General features: G+C 38.4%; 1 long non-coding RNA gene across 1 annotated transcript in view; it reads right to left on the reverse strand.

The window, feature by feature from the left end:
* Positions 1-10,915: 10,915 nt before the first annotated feature.
* The window catches only part of LOC111773615 (uncharacterized), a 41,573-nt gene continuing 36,371 nt past the window's right edge, over positions 10,916-16,117 (reverse strand). The window contains exon 3 of the long non-coding RNA XR_011438874.1: positions 10,916-11,346. This is a non-coding gene — a long non-coding RNA (uncharacterized lncRNA). The remainder of the gene's footprint in view (positions 11,347-16,117) is intronic.

Genomic DNA, 16,117 nt, shown 5'->3' on the forward strand with positions numbered 1-16,117 from the left:
AACTTTCTTGAAAGTCAAAGATCTAGAAACACTGATATTCTCACGTACACTGCGCTACATCAGAACTCTGAGGAGTAATTTGTTAATACCTATCCAAAACCTTATACTAAGTGTTTTACATGCATTTACTTGTTGAATGTGTTTTCAAACATTCGGTTCTCCTGAAGCTAAAGCTTATCTTATGAACCCAGAGATCCAGGCACCCAAAGACCAAAGATGACAGGGCCAGTTCGTCATACTGTTCTTGTTATTAGCACTTCATTAACCTGGTCAATTCTCATACCTATCGGGAAATGAAACTGTCAGCAACGCAAGTCAAACATTCTTCATTAGATGTTTGCTGGTTAGCCTAAGAAGACTTCCAGACTATGTGTTGACAGTTAAAGCACTCATAACTTATGACATCCAAGCTAGTGTCAATCATATTTTGAATTAGAGGCATATTAATCACTTTTTTTCTGTCTGCTCAGATAGTCCCTTAATATAATTTCAAAATGGTAGTTCTTCTATGATCCTCTCATTTTTATCTTAATTATAATTTTTGGTAGCATATGTCAACTATAGAGTGGATTTCCACCTAGGTACTTCATATATAGGGTATCTCTTCTCTCCTCTTCAGCAAATCTGTGTCTTTTATAACATAGTGTGATATTGTGGTTTATAATAAGAAATATATATTTGGTCTTTATTCCCGTTTCTGGCACAGAGCTCCTAAAACCGTCGGTGTTTCCTGTGATGAGAGCAATAAAGGCGACTTTTGTTATGTTAACAAGGTGACTTTTGGAAAGCATCTAAGGATGAAGACAGGTCACCGGAGGACCCAACTACTACATGATTAGAGGGTTAGAATTTCAGTTGTCCCCTCCTTACTCCCTCACTTCAGAGGGGCTGCAGATTGAGTTCAGTCACCAATGGCAAATGATTTAATCAATCATGCCTCTGTAATGAAGACTCCACAAAAACTCAGAAGGACAGGATTCTGATTGCTTCCAGGTTGGTGAACACATGGAAATCTGGGACTGTGACATGGAATCCCAGCACCCTTTCTCCGTACCTTGCCCTATGCATCTCTTCCACCTGGCTGTTCCCGAGTTATTACCTTTTATAATAAACAGGTAATCTAGTAACTAAAATGTTTCTCTGAGTTCTGTGAGCCCCTCTAGCAAATTAATTGAATCTGATGGGGAGAGTTGTTGGACCTCCAATCCCTAACCAGTCAGTCAGAAGCACAGCGGCAACCTGCACTTGCAATTGGTGTCTGAAGGGGGCGGGGCAGTCTTGTGGGACTGAGCCCTTAACCTGTGGCATCTGATGCTCTCTCCAGGTAGAAAGTATCAGAATTGAGTTAAATTGTCGGATACGCAGCTGGTGTCTGAGAATTGCTTGGTGGTGTGAGAAAGCCACTCCCACACATTGGAATTGGGTACAGAACCATTACACAGATTCTTCATTTTAGGTTCCATCCCACTGGGTATCATTTTCTCCTATTATTGCCGTGTATTATAATGTCAAATGCATTTTGTATATTATCTATGCCTTTAGACATATCAGAGACATACCTATGTTTACGACTTTCTTATCGATTTTCTTAGGTGAATTACTGCAAACAATCCCCACTGCTGTTTTTATTTCCAGAATAAAACATGGATAGCTTTCTCCCTCCTGTTCCACATACACCTGGAATTGTTCTTACTTAGGATGAAGGAAATCACTGAAGAAAACCAGCCAAGAGAAAATGATTCCAAGGAGACAGAAAAGATTCAAAAGTTAAAGTCAAAGTGAGTAGAAATTTTCATAGCAAGTTAAAAGAAATGAAGAAACTCTGTAGCATTGGAACAATTGAATAAGAGTAAAATGTTACCCACAGAAGACTAATTCAGACCTTCCAAAGAAGAAGCAACACAGTTCTGCAGGAAACAGGAGGCAGACCACACACTAAGGAATAGGGGAAACATCCTGTCATCATGCCAAAATGGATGTGACAGGTCATGGTAAACTGCTAACTTCCTACTGGAAAAAGTCTTACTAGAAGAGCTATCTGACAGATATCAGAGAAACAAAAGCTGACGTCAAAACTATTTCACAAAACACTTTCACATCAATATTTAACTTAATCCTCTCAAAAACCAGGCAAGGCACATATTGTCTTGCAGATAAGAGAACTTTCCCAAAGTTGTTGGGTTGCTAAGGCTAGTAAGTGCCAAAGCTAGAACTCTCACCCAAGCCTAGCTAAACTAAATCCTACGCTTACGCTGTTATATTACTATACCAGACTGCCCCTTGAGAGATAGCAATACTGATAAACTGATATTAAAAAGAAAAACCTAGTCTCGAGTTTCTCATCAGCCACCTCTCCCAGGCAACTCGTCGGTAGTAGGGGACATAGACAATGCAATCAGTCAGAATAAAAAGTAGACTTGAACGATCATGAGGATAGGTTATGGATACATGATTTTGTTTGTTTTCATTTTTTACTAAATGAACCGGTTCTTTTGGCGAGAACATTGACTCACCATTAGTTTTCCTGCTGGAAGTTCCAACAGTCACCTATAATATTTGTGCCTTTGGATAATCTAAGCTCCGCACTTTTGCTGTGAGTGAGTCTTTACTGTGGACTGAATTTCTTGTTTGGATAATAGACACACTTTCGTTTATACACCTGAGGGATAAAGCCAAGATATCACATTGAGTATGACCACAAAAAACATATAATTCAGTGTTCACTTTTATGCTCATTCATGAAATAATTAAATATTGTTTACCCTGGAGTTAAATGCCATTGATTTTAAGACTAGCGCTGTTAGTTCTGCACTAATTTCAGACAAGGGCCACACTGTTCCATTGGACTGTTGATTTTTAAGTCTGCCAGGAATGAAATTTTGTGCTTCAGGGATGGGCTAAACTAAAATCGTCTTTATAGCACAATTTGGCAGGCAGTTTATCCTGTCTCTTTTGTAATACCCCAGAGCACCTGCTAGAGAGAGAATTCTGACCCCAGTGTTGAAAGGGAAGTTGAAAACAAAAACATCTGGTCTCCCCAAGCCTGGCTGGGCAGCAGCAGACAGCACATTCTGCTTTGTGAGCATTTGCCTTGTCCTACCAATGTGTTCTGAGATTTTCACCAGGGCGCCAGCCCTCTGGAACCTAAATGCAAAGCTCTAAATCTTTGTGGAGAACCCCAAGCTTCAAACAAAATTTCTAACGCTGTTATGCTGAAGAGAAGCTGTTTCTAATCCAGCACATCTCACAAACAACATTCCTGTCATGTGGTGCTGAAGAAGTGCCAAACTCTGTACTTCTGAGCACTGTTTTTGCAAATATAAAATCAGATTCTGTGGCAGGAGAAAGACTTCTTTTATTTTTACCATATTTAGGATGTTTTGTCTTAACTAGATTTCCTGAAGTTTTTCGTTTCTCTAACAGCTTTCCGGTCACTCTACGGTACCCCACCTTCAACATGATACAGAGAGAGCGTTGGATTAAGAATCAAGAGTACTGAATTCTGATACCTCTCCTTCCATTGAGTAGCTGTGCAAACTTGGAAATTGCTTAACCTCTCTGTGCCTCTTTTCTTCCAGCGCAAAATGAGAGGTCAGACTAGATCCATGGCTTTCAAGCTGTTCTCCTTGGACTACAGAGACCAAGTCTCTGGACACAGCAGAGGATTCTCTGCCATAAAGCAGAAGAAAGGAAGAGGAGGAAGCAAAGGGAAGAGGGGGAGAAGGACAAGGAGGAGCAGGGACCTTATCCCACCCAAGGGACCCATCTATTGCTCTCAGTTTTTTTCTGGATTGAAGCTCTTCATGAGATTCTATATAAGATTTTATCTGGGACTATAAAAAGCTTGTTATGCTGCTGAAAGAGGTAGAAAATCACTGTATGCAATGATCTCTGGGGTTCTTTCCAGCTCCAAAATTCTATTAATGTCATAATAGCTACTTTTTGCTACCATTTATTTAGTGTCTTCTATGTGCCAGGCACTGGGCCAGGTCCTTTTCATCCATTATTTTATTTAATCCTCACTATAACTCTGCAAGGTATATAATTATTATTCCACTTTCCTTTCCCATGGCTTACAATTTGTTAGGTGAGGAGGCAGGATTTACACACGATCCGTTAGGTTCAAAGCCCTTGTCTTTCCTATACTCGCTATAGGGTTCCATAATCGAGGTTGGGTTAAAATGGTCTTTAAGGAAACTACTTGGAATATTCCCAGGGTGGGATAGGCAGAACAACTCCCAAAAAATACCCATCTCCTAATCCCCAGACCTTGTGAAAGGATCTTCACACACGTGGTTAAGTTAAGGAACTGGAGACGGGAGATTATTCTAGATTGTCAAGGTGGGCGTAATTATCAAAAGGGTCCCTATAAGGGAAGAGTGGGGCAGAAGAGTCAGAGAAGGAAATGTGATGACGAGAGCGGAGAACCAGAAGAATGCAGCATGAGAAAGACTTGACCAGCCGTGGCTGGATTTGAAGATGGCGGAATGGAGCCACAAGCCAAAGAATGAGGGCAGCCTCTAGAAGCTGGAAAAGGCAAGTGGACAGATTCTCCCTTAGAGCCTCTGGACAGAACAGAGCCCTGCCAATATCTTGATTTTAGCCTGGCAGGATAATTTTAGCCTTCTGACCTCCAGAACTGGAAGCTAATACATTTGTATTGTTTAAGCCACTCAGCTGTGGTAATTTGTTACAACAGCAATAGGAAACTAACACACAGGGTGCCGTTAACGGGGGGTCTGTCATTTTCTTTAAAGGACATCAGAATAGACAGTGTGATATCACATTATTAGGTTGAGTTACAAGTTCGGTACAATTAGATGCTCTAGTCCAGAACTGTACCCTAGAGGAGGTCAGCTCGCTTTATCCCTCTAAGGCCATCCTCCAGAGGGGCTGTTACAAATCCTCCTGCTACCAGCTTCACTGATCATCAACAGATGTTTTATTAGTTAGCACACTTCATATCAAAAATGGGATCTCTTTGGTAAAATTGGGCTCGTTAGCAAAGTGGATGTTAGAAGGTATTCACATTTGGTGAATTCAAAGGATTTAAGATACAGGGATTGGCTAAAATATTTTGGAAATATTCACTACCCTTGAATGAGCAGAGTATAAGAATCTAGTGAGACGGTTAGCCTCAGCCCTTTAGCATGGTGCCTGTGGCTTGATCTCTAAATGGTGCTGGGTCAGGTTATTGGAGGATTTTTGCCTACCTGATAACAACCACAAGAGAAGCAGAATCCTGCTTCTGAAGCGTCATTGTGTCTGCCTTGAGAGAACCATTCTTGCAAGATGGTGTCAGAGCACTGGAAAGATCAGAAACCTGAGACTTCATCAGCAGAGGATCTATGAAGGAGAAATGTTTGTTTAACAAACGTCTGTTTGTGTGGCCCAGTTTGGTCTAAGACATATTTCATTACAACCTCATGGCAAGGCTGTGGGGAAGTAATTTACCCTTACCCACCTGAAAATTTTCAACAGCTGTCATTAATTACAAAGAAACCTAAAAACAGGGCATAATTAAATTAGCCAAGGTCTGTTTGCAAGAGTAATCAATTTATAGGAACCATATATGTTTGGAAAACATAAAACTGAGCCTCCCTGTTCATTTGCAGTAGTAAAGACATGTTTTGTTACTAACGAGATCTGCTATGGTAATAAACTGTTGTTTGTTAATAACAAGTAGATTTCTGGGCTTTCTTTCACTAAATTATATTTTCGGTGTTTCAGTGGAAGAAAATTGATCTTCATGACAGACCATACTCCTCTGAAAGCATCCCCAAGCCATCACCATGACTGTTTGAGGTACAACCTTCTATTACAGGCAGCATTGGGGCCATCCGCCTTTGTCCAACGTTCTCAGTGGAAAATTTCTGTCTAGTTTACAAGCATGAAATTCAAAAAGCCAAAAAATTTGTCAAGAAGCCATCAGGGAGGCTGAGGAAAAAAGGCTACGAGCTAAGATATAGGGAAATTTGACACATGTGAAGATATGCCAGATTTCAAAGGAACCACTTGTTCTACTTGTCTCATGTACTTTTGGAACAAAATATCGGGAATCTAGTCCAACTAGGATAAAATATATTTGACAGAGCTTTCACCTGTGTGAAGACGTACTGATCTTTAAGAACGGATGAAAGTAGAGAAGATGATAGAGGACACGATAAGTCGGATTCTCACACACACGTGAAACCACCCTACAAATGTTTCATTGCAACATGCTGTTTCAATTATCATTCTCTGCAATATTTTGAGGGGAAGTTTCCAGGCAAAATGCCCCATGATGGCTACCAATAGGCCATATGGAAATGATGAACAGTCTGTCTGTGTTTGCTTTCACACACATGAACCAGTCTAAATGATTTGATTAAGTTTACCAAACTTCTCAGTCAAAAAGAGGAACTGTGGAGTCAGTTGCTTGTTTGTTTCCCTTCATACAATGTTAGACTAGAAAGAATCTTAAAATCCATCTATTCCAGCTCTTTTGTTTTACTGTGTAATTAACTTGCCCAAGGTCACATAGGCAGTTAGTGCCAAAATGAAGTGATCATTCTATGCCATCGTTGTTCTATCATATCTGACATATTTGTATTTTTTATTAATTTACATAAGTCTGATAGCACCTCTGACAGCAGTCTACATAATACTTATTTCTTTGTTGACTATTTAAATAAACAATAAATACAATTTTCTTTCTTTCTTTTGTTTTTGTTGGTGAGGAAGATTCACTCTGAGCTAACATCTGTTGCCAATCTTCCTCTGTTTTTGCTTGAGGAAGATGAGCCCTGAGCTAACATCTGTGCTGATCTCCCTCTATTTTTTGTATATGAGTTGCCACCACAGCATGGCTTGATGAGTGGTGTAGGTCCATGCCCAGGATCCGAACCCGTGAACCCGGGCCACCAAAGCAGAGCAAGCAGGACTTAACCACTACACCATGGGGCCAGCCCCAGCATTTTCATTTTTGATACATGCTTTTACTTCTATTCAAATGCTGCATGCAACATGCTCTTTTCCACTTGCCTCCTTTGCCTATGATTTTCCATCTGCCTGGAATGTCATTGGCCCATTTCTCTGCCTGGCCATCTCCCCTCCCAGGTCACTTGTCAGTCCCCTGCGAAGCCTTCTCTGAGGGCCCCAGGAAGAGTTGGCCAACCATGCTCCCTCTGTACTTATTTTGTGCTCTACACATCCTTCTATCTTGTTCCTTATCCAGGTTTTAAACAGCTTCACTCATCTGCATCTCTCACTCAGTCACAAATTCCTTAAAGCCTGGGATTGTTACTAACCATTTGTTTTCTGCCCACCCTCTACTTTCTTCCCTAGCACCTAGCACACTGCTGATTATATAACACAGCTCAAAAAGTAAGTTAAATCTCTGAGACAAAGACACATTTTAATATCATTATAACAATCACCAATGTTTAAAATGCAAAAAAAAATAAATAAATAAAATTCATTTATCATGCATCATGCAAGAGAAGGTAATAAGATGTAGAATCTCTTGCACAGAAGCTCATAGTCTAGTGGCCATAAGTAAACAGCCACAAATGCATGTAACATTGGTGTTAAAATTATAAAACTCTACAAAATTAGTTAATTTCAAAATCTTTTCTCCTCATTTAATTTTCTCCCATTATTTTCATACTTTAGCACCAGAACTTGGTACTTGGTGACTATTGTTTTTTTTCTTAGATTACTCCTTATTTATTTACTTTTTTATTTGCAGAGGAAGATTTGCTGTAAGCTAACATCTGTTGCCAAACTTCCTCCTTTTCTTTTTTTCTTTTCTTCCTTTTTCCCCTCCAAAGCCCCAGTACATAGTCGTATATAGCTGTAAGTTCTTCTGGTTCTTCCATGTGAGCCACAGCATGGCTACTGACAGATGAGAGGTGTGATTCTGCACTCAGGAAGAAAACTCAGGCCCCCAAAGCAGAATGCACTGAACGTTAACCACTAGGCCATCAAGGCTGACTCAACTATATTTTAAATTAGCTAGCCAATGATATTCTTAAACAGGACATGAATTTGAGCAGTAGCATACACATATGTCTGTTCACGTTTGCATAATTTTTGTCACAAATTTACATTAAAAACTATTTTGGTGAATGTGGTAGGCACAAAAATGACTCCCAAAGATGTACCTATCCTAATCCCCAGACTTATGAATATGTTACGTTACATGGCAAGAGGGAATTAAGGTTGCAGGTGAAATTAAGCTGCTAATTGACTGACCTTAACATGGAAAGATTACCTGGATTATCTGAATGAGCTCAATGTAAACAGAAGGGCCCTTAAATGAGGAAGAGTCAGAACCAGAGAGATGGCATCATGAGAAAGACTCAATCAGCTAGTTTTGAAAATGGAGGAGTGGGGCCCTGAGACAAAGACTGTGGTAAACTTCTAGAAGCTGGAAGTGACAAGGAAATGAATTCTCCCCTAGAGCCTCTAGAAGGAATGCTGCCCTGCCAACACCTTGATTTTTTCTCAGCAAGACCCATTTCGGACTTTGAGCAGTAGGATAATAGATTTGTGTTGCTTAAGCCATTAAGTTTGTTGTATTTGTTACTGCAGCAATAGGAAATTATACAGTGAGACTCTAGTCATGGGAATGCAATCATATCTACAGGTATACCTCCAGAACCGAATAAAGGTAGCCAGCACCTTTTAGATGACCACATTTCACAAATCACTGAGATACTTCGTCTTTTTTTCTTTTTTGGGGGAAATATATTTATCAATTTCAATTCAATTTTACTTATTTGTGGCAATGCACCTGATTTCTCTAATGAGGGTTAGCTTATAAAACTAACAGAACGTCAGTGGTATCAGGTATTACTAAGAAATGATCAGGCACTCCAGTGCTAAATCTTTGCAGAGATATAGAAAGGGAAAGAATTTTTAGGAATAATTATGAGGTCTGAAGATTGGGCAGTAAAAGGAGTGCTATATAAGATCATTTTTTTTATTAATCATAGGTATTTTATTCTATAAAGAAAGAAACCGTGTTCCAATGTGAGTTACTCTGATAATTTTCATAGATTTTTTCATATTTCTACATACCAAAGAGACAACCCAAACCACTCCAGTAACTACAATATACATTTCTTCTTCCATGGCCAGTGTTGTAAGAATAGTCCCCAAAACTTTTTGAGAATATGTAGTCATCCTGTTAAAATGACCTTCTATTATTTCTTTTAATTGACAAATGCATACATGATTAGTTGTCCTTCAACAGGAAAGTTTTGGCCTTGGCTCCTCAATCAACTTCATAGCTCTTGGTCCACATCCAAGTACATAATTATTTGAGATTGTGAATGATAAGAATAATTGAGTCCTGACAGGACACATTCATCCGTCAGTCTCTGAAGCTGACCAGTCAATAATGGTAATTACTTTGATTTCCATGCTCTGGATTCTCAAGTTCAAGATATGCTGATCAAAAAAAACCCATTCATACTCAACCTTCATCTTCCAAGTATGAAAAGGCCACTAACATTTGGCATTTAAGTTGCGCATACGTCTTAGTCTGTTTGAGCCGCTATAGTAAGAACCACAGACTGGGGAGCTTATAAAAAACAGAGATTTATTTCTCACAGTTCTGGAGGCTGGAAGTCCAAGATCAGGGAGTCAGCATGCTCAGATGAGGGCCGTCTTCTGGTTTGCAGACTTCTTGTAGTATACTTACACGGCAGAAGGGGCTAGGGAGCTCTGTGGTATCTCTTTTACAAAAGTACTAATCCCATTCATGAAAGCTCCACCCTCATCACCTAATCACCCTCCAAAGGCCCCACCTTCTAATATCATCACATTGCGCATTAGGATTCCAACATGCGAATTTGGGGGGGTATAAACATTCAAACCATAGCAACATACTAGCCAACAGCATTATCAACTTCTTCCTCAATGTCACCCTCTCTATTCTATCTCCATCCCAAATCCAGTCACTGTCAATTTTATGTCAGCACTGTTTCTCAAATCTAATCCCCTAGTCCATTACTAATGTTTTAGTTCGAGTCGTTCTTTTCTCTTACCTCTAAACTTCTGATCCAGTCCATTGCCCAAATGACCTCCAAAATCATTTTCCTTCTCTGCTTTGAAATTTCTATTGGCTACCAGCTTCCTACAGATTAATAATCAAATCCTTTATCAAAACATACATACACAATTTGATGCCAACCTTCTTTTCCAGCAGCATAATCTATTTTTTCCTACCTCCTACCCTCCAGACAAATAAAATTCCATTAGATCCCTCAGATAAGTTACATCCTTTCACACTTTGGTGGCTCTGCACATAGTGTTCCATATTCATGCATCCCCTGCCTGGTAAACTCCTGACATCCTTTTAGAGTTGACTCAACTAGGACATCTTTGAGAGGTCATCTCTAGTTTCCCTAAGGATCATATCTCTTCTCTGTGATTCCACAGGTTTTTGCCAATACTGTTATAATGGTTATCACATTGAGTTATAATTATCCTTTTACATATTGTCTTAATGAAACACAGAGAAAACCCCTGGCTTGAACTGAGCTCCTTTTCATTGGGGTTAAATACCAAATAATTATTTTATGTCTTCTTCCTGGTTTGTGCAAAATACATAGAGTACGTAATGGGATGCCCTAGTGGAAGAATGCCAAGCCAGCAATTAAATTTGTATTTTTTTTCTTTTCTTTAGCAAGGGAAGTGCCAGTTACAGCTACAGAGTGTGTGTGTGTGAGTGTGTGTGTGTGTGTGTCTGCATGTGTGTGTGTGTGTGTGTGAAGTAAAATTATATATCAGTCAAAAAATCACCTTGGAACCACTAAAGGCAACTTCTTTTGAAGGGTAGACATAGAGGGAATAGTTCAGTAATCTGGGAGAAGGGGTATGTATTTGTTTTCAAGGACTTCTGTAAAAGAAAATACCACAAACTTAGTGACTTAACTGAAATTTATTCTCTCACCGTTCTGGAGGCCAGAGGTCTGAAATCAGTTTCACTGAGCCAAAATCAAGCTGTTAGCAGAGCAGAACTCTCTCCAAAGGATCTAGGGAAGAATCTGTCTTTTGCCTCTTCCAGCTTCTGGTGGCCACTGGTATTCTTGCCTTGTGGCTCCATCACTCCAATCATTGCTGCTGTGGTCAGATTGCCTTCTTTTCTGTGTGTATCTTTGAAATCCCTCTCTCTTTTCTTCTTATAAGGATACATGTAATGTAATCCTTGATAATCCAGGATTATCCTCCTTTGTCAAAATCCTCAATTTATTCACATCTGCAAAGACCTTTTTTCCTTATAAGGTAACAGTTAAAGGTTCCAGGAATTTGGATCTGATATCTTTGGTGGCCTTTATTGAGCTTAATCTAAGGATGCTAAAAAAAAAAAAAAAAAAACTTTTCCTGATTAAAGAGAAAAGCAGGAACAGATGTTAACAAAAAGGCAGAGTAGAAAAAGTCCAAAATTCCATCCTTCCACAAAGTACTGAATAAGTTCACAAAAACTGTCATCCAAACCTTGTTTGGAACTCTGGAAACTAATGAAAATTCACAACAACCAGAGGAATCATTAATGAAGAAAGAAGCTGTTAAATTTAAGTATTTAAGAAATCTCTGTAAAATCACTAGCTGATGAAACAAAGACTTCAATGGCCACACTCAACAAAGAACACAGACTTTACAAAAATAGCTTAGAAAAGTCGCCAAACATCAACAGCCCACAAAAGGCAGCACACAAGGGAAGAGGGTAGAATTTTATTTTGATAGTTGCCACATTATAATATTAAAGTGTCTCTTTTTCAAAAGAAAAATTTCAAGACATGCAAAGAAACAAGAAAGCATGGTTCATTCACAAGAAAAAATAAATTAATAGAAACTCTTCCTGAGGAAGCTCAGACATTGGACTTACTAGACAAAGTCTTTAAAATCAACTGTCTTAAATATAGTCAAAGAGATAAAGGAAACCAAGTGAACAATGTCTCACCAAATAGAGAATATCAATAAAAAGATAGAAATTATAAAAAGGAATCAAAAAGAAATTCTAGATCTGAAAAGTATAATTGAAATAAAATATTCTCTAGAGGGGTTCAACAGTAGATTTGATCAGGCAGAAGAAAGAATCAGTAAACTTGAAGGTCGGTCAACTGAGATTATCCAGTCTGAGAAGCAGAAAGAAAAATAAATGAAGAAAAATAAACAGAGCCTAAGAGACATGTAGGACAGCATTGAGCACACCAACGTACACATAATGATAGTCCCAGAAGGAGTGGAGGAAGACAAAGGGACAGGAGGAATATTTGAAGAAATAATGGTTGAAACTTCCCAAATTTGATGAAAGACATGAATCTACACATCCAAGAAACTCAATGAATTCCAAGCAGGGTAAATTCAAAGAGATCCACACCCAGACATTATAATCAAACTACCAAAGAAAATGTCAAAAAAAGAATCTTGAAAACAGCAAGAGAGAAGGAATTAATCACACATGATGAATCCTCAATAAGATTAACAACTAATTTTTCATTAGAAATCATGGAGGCCAGAAGGGAGTAGGATGACATTTTTAAGTGCTGAAAGAAAAACAACCTGTCACCTAAGAATTCTATATACAGCAAAACTATCCTTTAAAAATGAAGGAGAAATTTAAAACATTCCCAGATAAACAAAAACTGAGGAAAGTCATGAATACTAGAATTTCCCTACAAGAAATGCTAATGAGGTCCTTCAGGTTGATATGAAAGATCACTAGATTGTATCAGTAACCCAAACCAACCCAACAAAGAAAAACTCAGGACTAGATGCCTTCACTAGTGAATTCTACCAAACATTTAAAGAACAATTAGCACTAACTCTTCTCAAATTCTTCCAAAACCAACATCCCTGGGAACAGAACAATATCACTGATGAATATGGATGCAAAAATCTTCAGCAAAAGGCTAGCAAACCAAATCCAGCAGTATGTTAAAAAGATTATACACCATGACCAACTGGGATTTATCCCAGAAATGCAAGAGTGGTTCCATACATGAAAATCAATTAATGTAATACATCACACAAATAAAGGGGAAAATATATCATTATCTCAGTTGAAGCATTTGACAAACTCCAACACCCTTTCATAATAAAAATGCTCAAAATAGTAAGGATCTAGAAGAGAACTTCCTCACATGATAAAGAGAATTTGTGAAAAGCCCACAGCTAATATCATACTGAAAAACTGAAAGCTTTCCCCCTAAGTTCAGAAATAAGAAAGGATGTCCTCTTCCACCACTTCTAGTCAACATTTTACCAGAAGTTCTAGCCAGAAAGACGAGTCAAGAAAAAAGAAATAAAATACTTCCAAATTGGAAAGAAAAAAAATTATCTCTATTTACAGATGACATGATATTATCTATAGAAAATCCCAAATAATCCACACAAAAAAACTACTGGAATTAATAAACAAATTCGTCAAACTTGCAAGATACAAGATTAACAACAACAAAAAGCTATGTTTCTATTCATATTAGTAAATAATTTGTGAAGGAAATTAACAAAGTCATCCTTTAACAATGGCACCAGAAATAAAATGATACAAAGGAATAAATTTAACCAAGTAGGTGCAAGGATTTATACTGAAAATTACAAAACATTATTTTAAAAGACCTAAATAAATGAAAAGGCATGTGCGTTTATGGATTAGAAGGCTTAATATTGTTGTGATGGCAATAATTCCCAAAGCAATCTATAGATTCAACACAATGCCTACCAAATGCCAACAGCTTTTTTTGCATAAATGGAAAAGCTGATCCTAAAATTTATATGGAATGGTAAGGGACCCCAAATGGCCAAAACAATCTTGATAAAGAAGAACAAAGTTAAAAGACTTCCCAATTTCAAAACTTACTACAAAACTATAGTAATTAAAGGAGATAGCATATTAACATACGAATAAACATACAGATCAATGAAATAAAATTGAGAATCCAGAAATTAACCCATACATCTATAGTTAATTGATTTTCCGTAGGATTCCAAGATCTTTGAATAGTGAGAGAATAGTCTCTTCAGTGAATGGTTCTGGCAGAACTGTATATGCACACGCAAAAGAATGACGTTAAGGCCCTTACCTCACACCATACACAAAAATTCACTCAAAATGAATCGGACCTAAATGTAAGTGTGAAAAACCATAAAACTCTTAGAAGAAAACATAAGGATAAATCTTCATCACCTCAAATTTGGCAATGGTTCCTCTAAGCACCAAAACCACATACAACAAAACAAGAAAAACAAATACATAGAACATCATCAAAATTTAAAACTTGTGTTCATCAAAGAATATTATCAAGAAAATTAAAAGACAACCCACAGAATGGGAGGAAATAATACGCTGATAAGGACCTAGTAACCAGACTATATAAAGGATTCTTACAACTCAACAACAAAAAGCAAATAATCCAATTAAAAATTGGGCAAAGGACTTAAATAGACATTTCTCCAAAAAAGATATACAAATAGCCAAAAAGTACATGAAAAGATGCTCAACATCATTAGTCATTAGGTGAATGCAAATCAAAACTTCTATGAGATACTACTGCAGACCACTAGGATGGCTATCATTTTAAAAAACAGAAAATAGTAAGTTTTGGTGAGGATGTGGAAAAGTTGGAACTCTCATACATCTCTGGTAGAAATGCAAAATGGTGCAGCCCCTGTGGAAAACAGGTTGTAGTTCTCAAAAAAATTAGACACAGAATTACCAGGATCCAGCAATTCCACTCCTAGGCATACATCCAAAAGAACTGAAAACAGGTATTCAGGCAAAAACTTGTACACAAATGTTCATAGCCACACTATTCACAGTCACCAAAAGGGGGAATCACCTGATGTCAATCACCTGATGAATGAATAAACAAAATGTGGTATATTCATACAAAAGCATATTATTCAATCATAAAAAGGAGTGAAGTACTGATACACCCTACAACATGGGATGAACCTCAAAAACACTATACTAAGTGAAAGAAGCCAGACAGAAAAGGCCACGTGTTATATTATTCCATTTATATGAAATATCCAGAATAGATAAGTCCATAGAGACAGACAGCAGCTTAGTGGTTTCCAGGCACTGGGGAAAGAGGGAAGAATGGAATGACTGTTTAATGGGTTTGGGGTTTCCTTTTGGAATGAAGAAAATGTTCTGGAACTAGATAGTGGTGATTGTTGCACAACATTGTGAGTGTCCCAAATACCACTGAAATGTATATTTTAAAATAACGAAAACAGTGAGATTTATGCTATGTGAATTTTACCCAATAAAAATAAAAGTAAAAAATAAAAATTTAGAAAATTTGCCTCATCCCTTAGAAAGCTAATGCTGAAAAGACAGGGAAGACAATGGTTCTGGGTCCCTGGTGTGGTAGTTTCTAAAAACAGCCCCAGGCCAGCACTCCAGGAGCAGCTTGCCCAAGGAAGTGGTTGTGAATTTGAACTGAAAAAGCTCATGGGAAGGGCTCTACTACCCTGGGCTGAGGCCTGATAGAGAATGAGGGGCTCACAGCAAAGCGTAATACTGAGGGAATATCTTTTCTCACTGGCCCCCATCCAGTACTCATGGTGGCAGTTAGAACAAGGACCTAATCTTTGCGATTGTGCTCCTGGTCCCAACTTTATATGTGGCTTCAGGAGCAGTCTTCCTCAGCTCCTATCTGCTGGAGAGACTCAACTGCCAGCACCACCCTGAATAACCTGGTGTGTTCCACTGGAGAGATTTCTTTACCACCATGTTTCTAGTCTGCCCAGAAAGTGGTGCCCAGCACCAATGGCCACTCCAACCAAAGCTCTCTTCTCTTTACCCAACATAAAATTGAGAATGTAAGAAGCCTGTACTCCAAAATTTTAGCTACTGCAGGGTGAATGCTCTAGCACTCATGGCTGACTCCACTGTAGACTAGGATTCACGAAGGCCAGCTTCTGCTCAGTTGCTGCAATCCCTCTGCTGAAGTCTACAAATCAAAATTTAAAAGAGCAAAACTCAGTCTCTCCTCCAAGATACTCAAAAGCAAAAGAGGTCCCTGGACAAACTGAATTTTTGGATTTCATCCTCTTTCCTTTTGCAGAAGCTGTTTATGAAAACACCACAGCCTACGTGGACTGCTTTGTGGCA

This window comes from Equus caballus, chromosome 5 (genome assembly GCF_041296265.1).
Source record: "Equus caballus isolate H_3958 breed thoroughbred chromosome 5, TB-T2T, whole genome shotgun sequence".
Taxonomy (NCBI): Eukaryota; Metazoa; Chordata; class Mammalia; order Perissodactyla; family Equidae; genus Equus; species Equus caballus.